Source organism: Struthio camelus, chromosome 21 (assembly GCF_040807025.1).
Source record: "Struthio camelus isolate bStrCam1 chromosome 21, bStrCam1.hap1, whole genome shotgun sequence".
Lineage (NCBI taxonomy): Eukaryota > Metazoa > Chordata > Aves > Struthioniformes > Struthionidae > Struthio > Struthio camelus.
In genome coordinates, this window is record NC_090962.1 from 3,717,143 (window position 1) to 3,729,976 (window position 12,834).

At 39.8% G+C, this 12,834-nt stretch overlaps 1 protein-coding gene across 6 annotated transcripts in view; it reads left to right on the top strand.

The window, feature by feature from the left end:
- Positions 1-12,834, top strand: part of DVL1 (dishevelled segment polarity protein 1) — a 117,244-nt gene that overhangs the window by 12,167 nt on the left and 92,243 nt on the right. The window lies entirely within an intron of this gene.

Consider the following 12,834-nt stretch of genomic DNA (forward strand, 5'->3'; position numbering starts at 1 on the left):
TATTCCATCTCCTTTTGTGTCAAATAGCTCAGGGATATTCATTAGTATTTGCAAAGTTGCAAGCTTTTTTTTTTGTCTTAAATTTACTAAAATTTCTGCAGCATAGAGGCAGATTTTTCTCTCAAGCAAGCAAGACAATTGCATGTTTATAGTGAGCTAAAAAAAGAGCAGTGTTGTCCCTGAAACTTTCAGCAGTGCAAGAGGTGTTGCAATTCAGTCTTACATAAAAGTGGTTAAGATCAAAGGCAAATATATTAAAAGCTTTGAATCCTGATCCACTTTCTTGTCAGGGGTGTACCTGTCTTAATACTCCCCATAGTATGAGAGGGCAAAGCCAGTAGAATCAGCTGATCTTTCCAACTAATGGCAGTGTTTCACCCTGTACAACCCTTTACATACACGTTATTGCAGTTTATTCCATCTAGCTTTCTGGTTGTCTAAAAAGCTGAGATTTCTGGGAGGGAAAAAAATGAAGAAGTCAGTTCTGCTGTCCCGATAACTTGCTAACCCAAGAGCTGCACCCGGCTGTCTCCTGAGAAGACCTTTTTAGATATTAAATTTTGTTTGCTTGTTTTTCCAGACATGGTAATGACCTCAAGGTGAAAGATACTACTCAGAGCTAAACTGTGGACAGATAACTGTCTTTTCACAAGTGTCTCGTGAAAGTACATGAGCTATCTGTTAGTCATCCTTGCTTCAACAAGGAAGAACAGGATATTTGTACCCATCTTTATTTTTGCAAAATATTTTGATCTGGTTGCTTTATTGCTTAGATGTCTCTGTGTGTGTGTATGGGAGAACATGGTATAGTAAAAATATGCTCCCTTCTGAGATGAAAAATGCGGAATTTGCAACCTTTTATGTCAGAGGTGGCTGGTTCCCTCTCCACCTTCCCAGAGTAAATTTGTTCTGTTTGCTCCATCTTTATAGACATTCCAAAATCTACAAGCATCCTAGGACGTCTGTAAGAGGAGGACTGTGTCCTGTACCTAATTTCAGCTTTTGTGTCCTCATTGAAAACCTTCTGCAAACCGTCTATAAAGTGGCAAAAGCAGTTTGTGTCATTTCTTGTCTCTTCCCCCTCCATGCTGATATGCATCTTTTTGTCTCCATGTGATAATACGCTCCATCTTTCTTTATCTCTTTTTCTTGTTGGGATGCTATATTTTGGCAAAATCAGTCCTGGTATGTCGATGATCAATAAGCTGGCCTTCTGTCCTCTGTGTTTCTGGGAGGAGGGTCCAGGGAGATATGTTATATAATCCTTCTTTTTTTTTTTAAATATGAAAAACTCTGACATTGATGAAACTTTAAAAGTGGTAACAGAAGTCAGGGAATCTTCGCTTAATACTGTGCTGTGTATGTGGAAAATTTTCCAGTCTGTTAAAAAGTATGTGTGTGGGGGGGGAAACAGCAGCACATCTTACATATATAAGAAGAGAAACTGATAGTATGAGAGTGAGTAATAGGAGACTTGTGCCTTACTTCCAAAAGCAATTATCATCCAGCGTCCAGAATCTTGATCTTGACTATACTGCCTGAACCTTAGGTGTGGGAACATCGTTATGCATTGCCATTATGCTAAATGGAGAAATAAGAGGGTGGGAATTGATGTAATTTCACTCTCTGGTGAGCTGTATGGTTAGTACATTCTTGGATGGAAGTTGTAAGTAGAGATCATGGAGGTGGGCTGGTTTGTCATCTTCGACCTTTCTTTCGAAGGTGTCTGTAGGTACTTCAGGTGTCTGTTTATTTTACTGCTACTGCTTCATTTGTTGATTCTCTGTGAGTGATAACAAATATTTAGGTGTTCTTGGGGAGGTGATCTTCTTCATGCAACTCAATGTAAATATCTCTAGCCGAGTAAGGGGGGAGTGAAAAGAAAGTGTTCCTAAGTGTTCCCCATTGCTGTGATATCAAAGTATCAGTTTATAGCACATGGGAACTGATAACGCACAGCGCTCTTAAGCCCTAATTTAGTCAAACACTTCAGTGCTTATTATTTAACTTAAATTTCAGGAGCAAATACATCCGTATTTAGTAATGTGATTACACAGGTGTTCATTACTGTTTAACATGTTCACAGTTCTTGGTCGGGGCCTGGTTCAAACCCCTTAAAAGTAACTAGAAATACTGTCCGTAGATCTAATGGGCTTTGGGACAGACTCTTCTGATCGATACGTTTTCTGAGGTTTTGTTGGATACCAGAGGTGGTTTGGATGGAATTGTTCACATAACTTCCCTTTATGGGATTGCAAGTGGGGACAGTGCATAAATGAGTAGTACAGTGCATATGTCACTTATCTTACAAATTTGTAAGATTTCGTTTGCATAAAGAAAAAAGCCTGGCAACAGAGGAAGAATGTTGAGAATGTATGCATGCTTCAGGGAGTAATGATTGGGCATGGGCAATTCAACCCAGCTGGCTTTTTGGAGCTGAGTTTTAGGATCAACAAAGACCAGTGAGCTAGGTGCTGAAAAGCTAAAGCTGCTGTAGAAGTACAGTGTCTTCCTGCTGTGCTGACTAATGGAAAAAATATGCTGGTGCTTGAGCCAGCTTTCTCCTTTCAGCTCCAGTAACGTGATTGGATAAGTTCTTCCACGGTGAATATCATTGCTGAGGTAGAGAGCAGTGGGGATATGGTATGGGCATACAGTTCTCTGGATCTTCCTCTAACCTTCAACTCTGTTTCAATGCAAGAGCCAAGAAGAGATTTCAAGTGCCTGTCCTATGTGTGGGTGGAAAAGCTTGGGTGTTTGGCTGTGCTTTTTCCCTCTGATTACTGCTTGCCCTTTAGCAAAGGACATTTGGATTGGCTGACAGGAGAATGCCATTTTATAAGTTAATTAAGCATCAACTCAGGCTTTAATGAGCATGTTGGGGAAGGGAGAGGATGTCTCTGGTGATAATGCTGAAATGCTTCTTTGGGGTCTTGGTTTTCAGAGGAGATTACTGGAGGCTTGTTCTCCAATTTCTGCTGTAGAGATTAATAAATTGAGACAAGCTGCTGAGCAAATACAGAGGAATTTGCAGGGCTCAAGGAAGGAATGACCTGAGTATTTGCCCCATAGTTCTCTGTTGTGGCATATCTCCATGATAAATATAAGTAGCTGAAAGGAGATTAATCTGAGGAAATAATAATCATTTGCGATTATTTCTGTGGCCTTGGTAAGATAAGTGTTATGAAAATCCTTTGGGAGGACACTCAAAGTGTGCAAAACGTGATACAACATTAAGAAACAGGAAAAAAGGCCAGTGTTTCAGTTATTGGAGATGAAGCTCTTGAGGATGATAGAACTTCTTCAACTTATACCATTGACTTGCTTTGTAGCATCTGGCATTGGGTTTACTTTTACCTTTGTTTCATCATTTGTGAAGGCGATAGCATCTCCCTTTTGAGAAGTACTTTGGCTTATTTTTATCAACTAAGCGCAGTAGCGGCCAACGTTCGTGGCTTTGTTTGATAATAACGTAATTGCCGAGGACCATGCCTAATCAGTGTGAGAATTTTAGGGCTGAAGTTGAGGCGTTAGTGGGAGAAACCCTATTAATTTTCAGTAACAGCAAAACTGGAACCCTGGAAAGTCTGATTTATATATAATGTGTATGTCTACTGCAGGCAGAGGGTGATGGTGACTAGCTAGTCATTTGCTAACTGGAATATGACTGACTGCTAATAGGCCTTGATAGGGCTGTGATATGGGAGGTAAATACTGAGGTTCCTCAAGTCCTTTAAGGGTGGCACTTTCAAAACAACTTAGTTTTCAGCCATGTAGTTGTAGTGTTTCAGTCTGTGAGGCTGCTAATTTAATCTTTCTGCATACTGTTCCATGTATTGACAGAATGCGTTTTTGTTAAAGCTGTGTTTTTTCAGGTCTTTGTGCAAACTGAATAGAGGGCTTTTCTGTGCTATGGTCTTGTCACAACAATTCTGGCAGCCCAGGCAGCCTCATCTTAGAGGAAAAGGAATTGAATGAGACTCTTGCCACCATTAACTTCTATTGCTTTGCACTTACAGGCTTTGAATTGTGAGAGTGTGCTGTGCCTTGGTGTATATGTATAGCAAACACCAGATAGACTGGCTAGATGCTGCAGTGCAGATAGAAAGGGGGCAGAAGTTGCCTGCTCGTGTTTTCAGGAAAGCATGTGGAACTTGGACTTTGCTTTCATTTGAAAGGTGGATTTTTAGCAGTTTTTTCTAGGCGAAAAAAGTTTCGCTAAGGTTGAGAATATATTCCTCTTAAAAATCTCATTACTGTATTACAGGATTTGAGATACTAATGCTTTCAGAAATTCTCAGTTGAGGAATCGGTTCTAATCCAGCTTTGTCTATACAGATGCATCCACAACAATATGGTCTCCTCCTGAGCTGTTGCTTGCACTCATCTTTGAAAGAGCGGGGCTTTGAAAGAGCGGGGAGCTAGAATTTTTTGTCCCTCTCTACTACTGTCTTGCTGTGTCTCCTGGGATATATCATTATTTTTGTTTATTTAATGAGGTTAATGTATTTTTGCACTTATTTAGAGATGGGAAACTTTACCCAAGAGCTGAAGACAATATAGCTGTCATCTCTTCTTACTATCTGTAGCAAAGAGTTTCTCTCTGTCTTATATCCTGAGGGCAGGCTGACTGTTTTTTAGCAGCTATTTGGTCCTTTTAATTGATCTTCAATTAGAAGGTAATGGTGGGAATAGTACTAATCTTTTTCATATTTAAGGAAATAGTTGAGGTTGGGGGTGAGGTGAATTAGTGAGGTGATTAGTAGTTATTAATATCTCTGCATTCAAAAAAAAAAAAAAAAAGAGGGGAAAGGATGTCCAGTTAGGTAGAAAAGTGGACTTGATTGGGGAAGAAGTGAACATAGTTGGCTGTACCATGTTCCATGGAAGCAAATCAGTTCAGAGTGAAATCTTGAAAAGCCAGTGTGCGGTTGCCATTAAGTCTGCTTCATAGCTGACAGCGTTAGTGAACGTTGTTAAGAAAATGCTGTAAGACAAAACTTTTTTCCAGAGGAGCCTATAAAATTAAAGGATAGGTATGTGTCTAAAATAATTAAGATCTTCACTCTGCTTGTGCCTGTGCCGAACTTTATTCATGAGGGGGCCAGCCACTCTCAGTATCTCTTTACATTTAGGGATCTAAATTAGAGAATTTAGATCTAATCCCTCTGTTTTAGAAAGTCTCAGCCTCCCTCTGGAATGTGCTAATTTTGTATGCACAGTTATTTTTTCTGCTGATAATTTACCGCTTGGAGTCTGCTGCAGAGGAGACAGAACTTTGGTCAGCTATTGTACCAGTGCCTCTTAATCTATCAGAATCATACCCAAAAAATGGCATGCGGGAAGTCCTGGAGCTTGATAGTTATAATCGCAATGAAACTGAAAGCTACCATTTGATGTAGAGTCCTGTGAAAGAGCAGTTTATATTATTAGATATGTATTCTCTAGGCTGAATATATGCTACAGAATATCTTGAGCAGGTTGTAACTCACAAAGGGCACAAAAGAGCAGCTTAGTATTGTAGAGTGAGTAGTCAAATAACCGTTTCAGATAAATATTTACAGTTGTATGATATATAGCTGGAGTTTCTCTTGTGTGTGGTCTCATAGTTCAGCAGAAAAAAGAAAGCTGAGGCTCATCAGTTCTTTTGTTGGCTATTCATTGACTATCTGACACTGAACAGTTGCTTAACTTGGTGTGTCAGTCCTCCTATCTGCCTAAAAATATTTGTGAAGCATATTTTTTGTAAAATACCTCTTAGGTAGCACTTTTAATATAAGCATCTTCAGCATATGATTGGAATTTTCCAGTTACGGAATTGGAGAAATTACCAATGCTTGTGCTAAAATATTATGATAATTCAGTCTCCCTAGATATATGCAGAATCTAACAGAAGTCTTCCTGAATAGTTTTGATGTGATGTGAATTCAAGGGAAGATAGGAGTGGACTACGGAAGTCTTGGCTTCCAGACCAATACCCGAATCATTAAACTTTGATGATTTTTTTTTTTCTTGGAGAACAGGAAGGGAGGAGAAATCCTCAGAAGTGTAGAAGGTTGGTTCAGCACTTAGGCTTTGTTGAAGCATGTGACCAAAATGAACTTTTTTTCCCATTACTTGCAAATGGCCTTCATCAGCATGTGTGAAGTGAAAGTGGTTTCTAGTTTACTATGTTGTCAGAGATCTCCAAAATAGAAGATTACAAAGGAAACAATAAGAACAGCTTGCAATAAGTTGTTTTGCCTGAATTTCTGACTATTTGCCTTATACTAACGTAAGATGGCTTTTTTTCACTGTTCCAAATATTTTCAACTTGGAATGACTGCCATTTGAATACTTTTTTGTTGTAAGCAGGAGGCTCTCTAATTGATTCCCCCCCCCCCCCAAAAAAAAAAAGCCCCTAAGCTAAGAGTATCCGAGCATATCAATGGATTTAGCAGGAGGAACAAAGTTGTTAAAGAAAGATATGTGCCAGGGAAGAAAATACGTTGATCTAAAGAGCGTAACTCCAGTGCGTTCACGGACTATGCGGAGTCAAGTTCAGTAGGCTGTAGTGTCCACCCTGGTTTTCCGTAAGTGGGGGCTTCTGGGGAATTTACTTTTTGCAAATAGGCTATAATATTTGTCATTTAAAGTAAATTACCTGTGAAGACTCATTGGTCAGGGTAATTCTTCATAATGTGGATTGTCTCTGTAGTTTGTATCATGGGTACCCAGGATAACAAAATTTGGCTGCAGCTAATTTTATACTGAAAGGCAGTTTGCAATGGACAGTGTATCTAATCTGATCCTGTCTATTTTATGTACGTGTATGGGGTTGGGGGGGGGGGGGGGGCGAATGAAGCTTCCTTCTCTCTCCTCTCCCTCTTTGCTTTTGCTGGGTCTATCTAACTAGCTATATATGTTTTATTGCTGATGGCCTAGCGTACCTGTGGGAATACGTTATTCATAATGAAAACATAGACTGTTACTAGATACCTCACTGAAATTAAAGCATTCCCCCATGGTAGCAAAATAAACAGTCTTCCTCCATCTTAACAAGTATCCCATGGCAGTCCTTGCCCGCAGAACGATAAAGTGTCATAGCTAGAGGTTTGGGATGTTAAATCGGTTACTGGAATGTCTGCAAAGGGAAACTATCTATTTGTCCTCATTAATCATCACTGTTCAGTTGACATAAGGCTCTTTGCAAAAATCCCAGAAATAGTTGCTAAGGTTTGCTTTTAAAGTACAAAAGGCCATTTCACTGTTGGTGTCCTTGCTGCCGTTCGCAGGAAAGGATCATAAAGGGATGGTACTGTTATTTCTTACTCATAATGAAGCTTTGCAACTGTCTTTAAAAGGGCATGGCATGAATAAAAATATTTTGATTCTGTTTGTCCCTTGAATATTTCCTGTTAATTTCAATAGTAATTATACAGAAAATCAGAAAAGGAAGAGAGGAAGAAAACATGCTGTTATTGAGCAACATGAGCAATGGTAGAAGAGATATTCAGAGTGGGATTCTCCAAGGGTCAATCAGAGGCTCATGGTTTTCATAGTAGAAAGGTCTCATTTCTCTTCCTGCTGATGACTTAACTACATGGCAATGTGACTGTAGTTGTTTGAGTAAGTCTCTGTGCTGAGGGATTGCATGGAGATAATGTCCAAGCTCAGTATCCGCAGGTGCAGGTGTAGCTTATAGAGACATGATGTAACATTGGCAGAACTCTGAATCATCTGCTGTTTTAAGTTAGTGTCCCTGCTCTCTTTATGTCAATTATGTGAACCATGGATACTGGCATCTTTGAGCCTTACACTCCAATGTAGATGCCTGAGTTGTGTGTCTGAAGACTACCATCTGCTCTGTATAAGTAGAGCAAGCCAACTGCATCGCAGCATATGGAATTTTACACTCTGACAGCCCCCAGTAATCAGCAAGATGCAGGTGTTCATCACATTCCCTTTGTGGTTGGTGGAGCAGTGGGAACTCTCTTGAATAAGAGCACCACATGTCACTTAATGAGTTTCCGTGGAAGTTCCTCCAAGTACGGATGAAGTTTACTCAGCGTTTTTGGAGACCATAGCAGAGTATCTTCTTGTATTAGCAGTTATGACTGGTGGGTGGAAAGGAGGATCTGTGCAACCTGTGCATACCAGGTTGAAACTGCAGGGCTTCCATTTATTTAGCCCAGGATGTCTTTCAGTACTTGCTTCCATATGCAATAATACCTGCAACTCTAATCAGAGGTTAATTTATTTTCTTTCTTTATATATTCTTTAGGATTAAGAAGGAGATCGAAGGCTCAGAAGGCTCTTGTATCAAACTCGTCATTCCACAGTAATCCTAATCTTTAAATGAATTCAACTTGGGCTAATACATGAACACAGTAGGAAACAGGCCTTGTGGTTTTTCTGTTTTAGTAGTGCTAACAAGCTGTCAATCTGTTCGGACAGTTGGGAATCTCCCCTCAAAAATAGCTTTGAGTCTTTGCAGTGTAGCTCCAAAGTTTTTGCAGTACAGCAATTTATCAGCCTCTTCTTGTGCAGTTGTTTCCATTTCTTAAGACAGCAGTTTCAGAAATATCTAGATGATTTAAACTGTTCCATTCCTTTCTTCTTGCTATACCCAGACTGTAAGTTGTTAGGAGCAGTATCTATCTTTTTTTTTTTTTTTGGGGGGGGGGGGAGGGAGCAGCAACTGTACACAAATATATCTGGTTAAATCCTTTGGGCACTCCAGATAATATGCCAGCCAATCAGTCTGGCAGTCTAGTAGCTATGACTTTTGCTGAAATTCTCGCAAGCTCTCAGTGAAGGGCCCTTTTGGGCACACTTTGCTACAGGGAAGTTACCTGCCTTGTCTCTTTTCTTGCAGTCTCAGTTGTAAATGACTAAGATCAGGAGTCTGTGCAGTGTTGTGGAAGGTTGCTAGGTAGGTGTGCCTAGTCCTTTTTAAAGATATCTCTGGTCTTCAAAAGAGCAGTATTCTACTGAGGTTGTTCAACAGTTTGTGAGGAGCACCCTTAAAAGGCCTCCAGCTTTTTTTTTTTTTAAAAAAAAAAAAGAAACTACCTCTACATTTCTGGGTTCTGATGTGTAGAAGTAGATGCATTTGAAAAATATTTAGTAAGCGTGCAAAAGCAGTTTGTTCACAGCTGAGTGGCTTACTATGGGGAGCTGTGACAACAGCTTGTATCATAACAACTGTTAGGCTATTAAAATCAATTGTTTAGCACCTTGCTAAAGTTTAAGAAGAACTCGTAGATTTGAAAATTGTCTCAAAATAAGAGTTTTTCTCTTTAAAAACCTACACTGAAGCCTGCAATCTTTAAATGACTTCTCTCCTCCTCCTTTTATGGAATGTGAATACAACGACCATATGGGCTAGGGCACTGGTTTGGGATTTAAGGTCTCAATTCCATTTTTGCCTCTCCTAGCTACGCCCTATTTGACCTTGAGCAAGTGATCTAGCCCCTGATATAACAACCAGTTAAACTTGTGCCTAGCTTAATTTACATGCATGAGTTGTCCCTTTGGAGGAGGCTATGAATACATTAAAATTCAGTGCCTAGGTAACTTGTAAATACAAGCTTTTATCTTTTGGGTTTCAGTTCCCCATTTGTAAAAACTTTTAAACTAGGGCAAATTTTGGTTTCCTGCAATCTAACATAAACATTGAGTATTTGCATTTACAGAAGGATACAAGTACAAATCCACACCACCTTATCAGATTTCTCTTTCCTTTTGTTTTGCTTGATGAGGGAGAGGCTCATTCTCCCCTGTCCCCGCCCATTGCTTTTCAGCAGCTGTTGTAATAGAAGTTCCCAGCAACGACCAACTTCAGGGATTGTTCCATTTGTACCTGGGTAATATTTCCATTGAATTTACTTGAATTTTTAAAATATGTAAATAATCTGCCAATTCAGGAAGAATAGAATTACTGAAATAATGGGTTCCCATGACTTTTTGGGGCTACTTTTATATATGCTGATTTCTAGTTGTAATTTATTGTACTATTTTAGTTATAGACCCAACTGAAAAAAAAGTACAGCAAATTGAACAAAGCTAATTAAGCCCAGAGACTTACCCAGTACCTGGATGAGGAGTGAAGATGCATGACAAACTTTCTTTGTTAGAAAAAAAAAAAAAAAAGTAGTATCTGATGCTAATTACATTTGTTCTTACCGAGGAAGAAAGCTGCACAGTGGTAGCAGGTGATGGCAAGATTTGAATGCTGCAGAAGACATGAATATTTAGGAATCTCTGGACTAGACATATTTTTTCTAAGTAGAGGTACAAAGCTGTTGGATTCAAGGGAGAGGTTGAATTTCTGATGTCATGGGGAAACATGTGAGGATACTTAGTCATTATAGGCTGTTGAGCAAGCTCGGTGCTTATACACATGCTTGACAAGTTCCTCATTTCAGTCTATGCAAAAATTCTTTCTAGCTTTAGAATTAGAAGCTAACCCTGAAATGGTAGAGAATGCCTTCTAAAGAGCTTTGAGTATTTGGAATGAAGGTAGACTGAAGGATGGCACTGCAGCTAGTGTGAATGTGTAGCTGGAGCATGGTTATGGACTCTGGTATATTACTAACTTGCATTAGAGCAATCAAATGGTTAATGTTCAAATGCCTGCCTCTTCTGTCTTTCAGATTGTCCCAGCAGGGGTTGCATTACGTGGTTGACATTAGCCATGCTGTTCCAGCTCCTGCTTTTTTCACATCCTGCTTTTTATCCCCCATCTCTCTCCCTACATCTTTTTAACATATCTCTTATTCAATGTGGTTAATAAGCAAATTTGTCGTCTGCTTATTTTTGTCTTTGCTAACGCTCGCCCCCTCCCTCCTCACCCAGTCCAAATTAGCAGTAAGCCAGTGAATTGAAGCTAACGCTACTGTGAATTACCCTTTGCTGCAGGGCAGCTTTGCATTTTTAGTTTGTGTGACTAAAATCAGCCAGTGCATAAAGAATTGGGATGATCATCCCTTCTAGGAGGGGCTCATGGGTGTTCAGTGGTAGTGCCTGAGCATTAGGAGGCATCTGCTTGACAGGTTCCTTTTGTGAGAACATCTGTAGCTGGTTTGCCTTGACCTTCGCCTATGAGTTGCTGCCTGAATTGCACTTGCTCTTTACCAAGTTATTTAGAGGCAGCAGAGACAAAAACAGTGTCGTCATTTATTGTCTGTACTATGAGGAATCCTTGTGAAGATGGGCATCACGTTCTGTGAGGTATAATGTAAGCTCCTAGTAAGAAAATCATCCATACTCTGAAGAGCTTACATTGCTGCTAAGCAAAAAAGACAAGCATAAGGACAGGAGGCATTGAAGGCTGGAGGAGGGAAGTGATTTGCCCAAGTTCACCTGGTAGATTGTGGGCAGAATTGGGACTGAAAGTCTGATCTCTCAGTTTCCAGTCTTATGTTTTAACTGCTGGAGAGTTTTCCCAGGTGATTTAATTTTTTTTTTTTCAATGTCTAATAGCCTAAAAGACATTTAAGTGCAGTTGTTCTTTTTTGTTTTTTGGGTTTTTTTTTTTTTGGAGTGAGAGGATCATGGGACAGTGAATAATGGGCTTAAAGTAAAACTTGTCAAGAGAGGTTTGATCCCCACCCTTGAAGATCTTGTAGGCAAAATATTCTCTCTCCCTTCCTCGAGAGAGAGAGAGAAAAGAAAAAAAGCAAATATTCCTTTAATCCTACTGGCATAACATGAGCTTCACTTCCCCCCTACTTATGAAGTGGCCAGAGTGTGCTCCATGAGCATTACCACTTCTTCTAGCAGTTCTTCCAGCTATGTAGTATTGTTTGTATTTTGATTATGCCACATAAAACCTTCTGGTGGAAGGACAGTAATTGCTATCTGGATCCATAATGTTTTATACCTTATTCTTAGTGTAGAGGCCTTAGCAGCACATGTGTCTTACACATAGAAAGAGAAAGGAAGAGAGAAAGATTGGCCTATCTCTATATTAAGTTCTCTGAATCAGCCTCTCCCAGAGCTATCAAATTGTGAGCTGTGCAGGTTCAGCTGTTCTGTAGCTGTTCTGTTTGCTTGTGTTCCTACTCCTGACAGCCAAAGAGAAGGGGGAGTGTTAGGTAGAACATGTTCCCTGTGCCTTGCAGCTATTTGGTTCCTTCAGACTTCCATAGTTATCATAGTGAGACAGATGTGATAGGTATGAGCGGGCAATGAAACAGTTGGAGTAAACACTGGTTTTCCCATCTCATGGGTAAAGAGGTTCCATTGTGCCATTGTTTCCATTCATAACTACTGAGCACTGGTAAAGTGTTTTTGACTGGATGAGGGCAGTCTAGAAAATCATGACCTAGGTGCAGTCTGAGGTATTTAGGATCAAGGGCAGGATTAGTCTTTTGTACTAGTTCTGAATCATAACCCAGTGATCTCTCTGAGTGATCTTTTGAGGCTTTTAAATCTGGCTAAACCTTGGTCTGCTACGTTGAAATATATATGTGTACACACACACACGCACGCACAAAATAGATGTCAAAATGTCAGAAATGGGAGAAATTCATCACGGTGTAACAGGTCTCTCCTTTTTTAGAAAAAAATCTTGTTTTACTCTTCAAATAATATGGAAGAGAAAGCAATAAAAAATGAGTGAATAGGAATTAGGATCATTGAAAGGGTAACTGTGCCCAGATCTGGGACCATGGCCTGGAAGACACTGGACACAAGACCAGGTACGTGACATAATTGATCTAGCCAGCCGGGCAAACTAACTACAGTTTTTTCCAGTGGTTGCTTCTGGATGTGATTGGTTTTGACAACCTTGAGTCAATTCCTGTCGTTCCAATAAAATATATTGCTTCAGATTGTGAGACCTTTCCT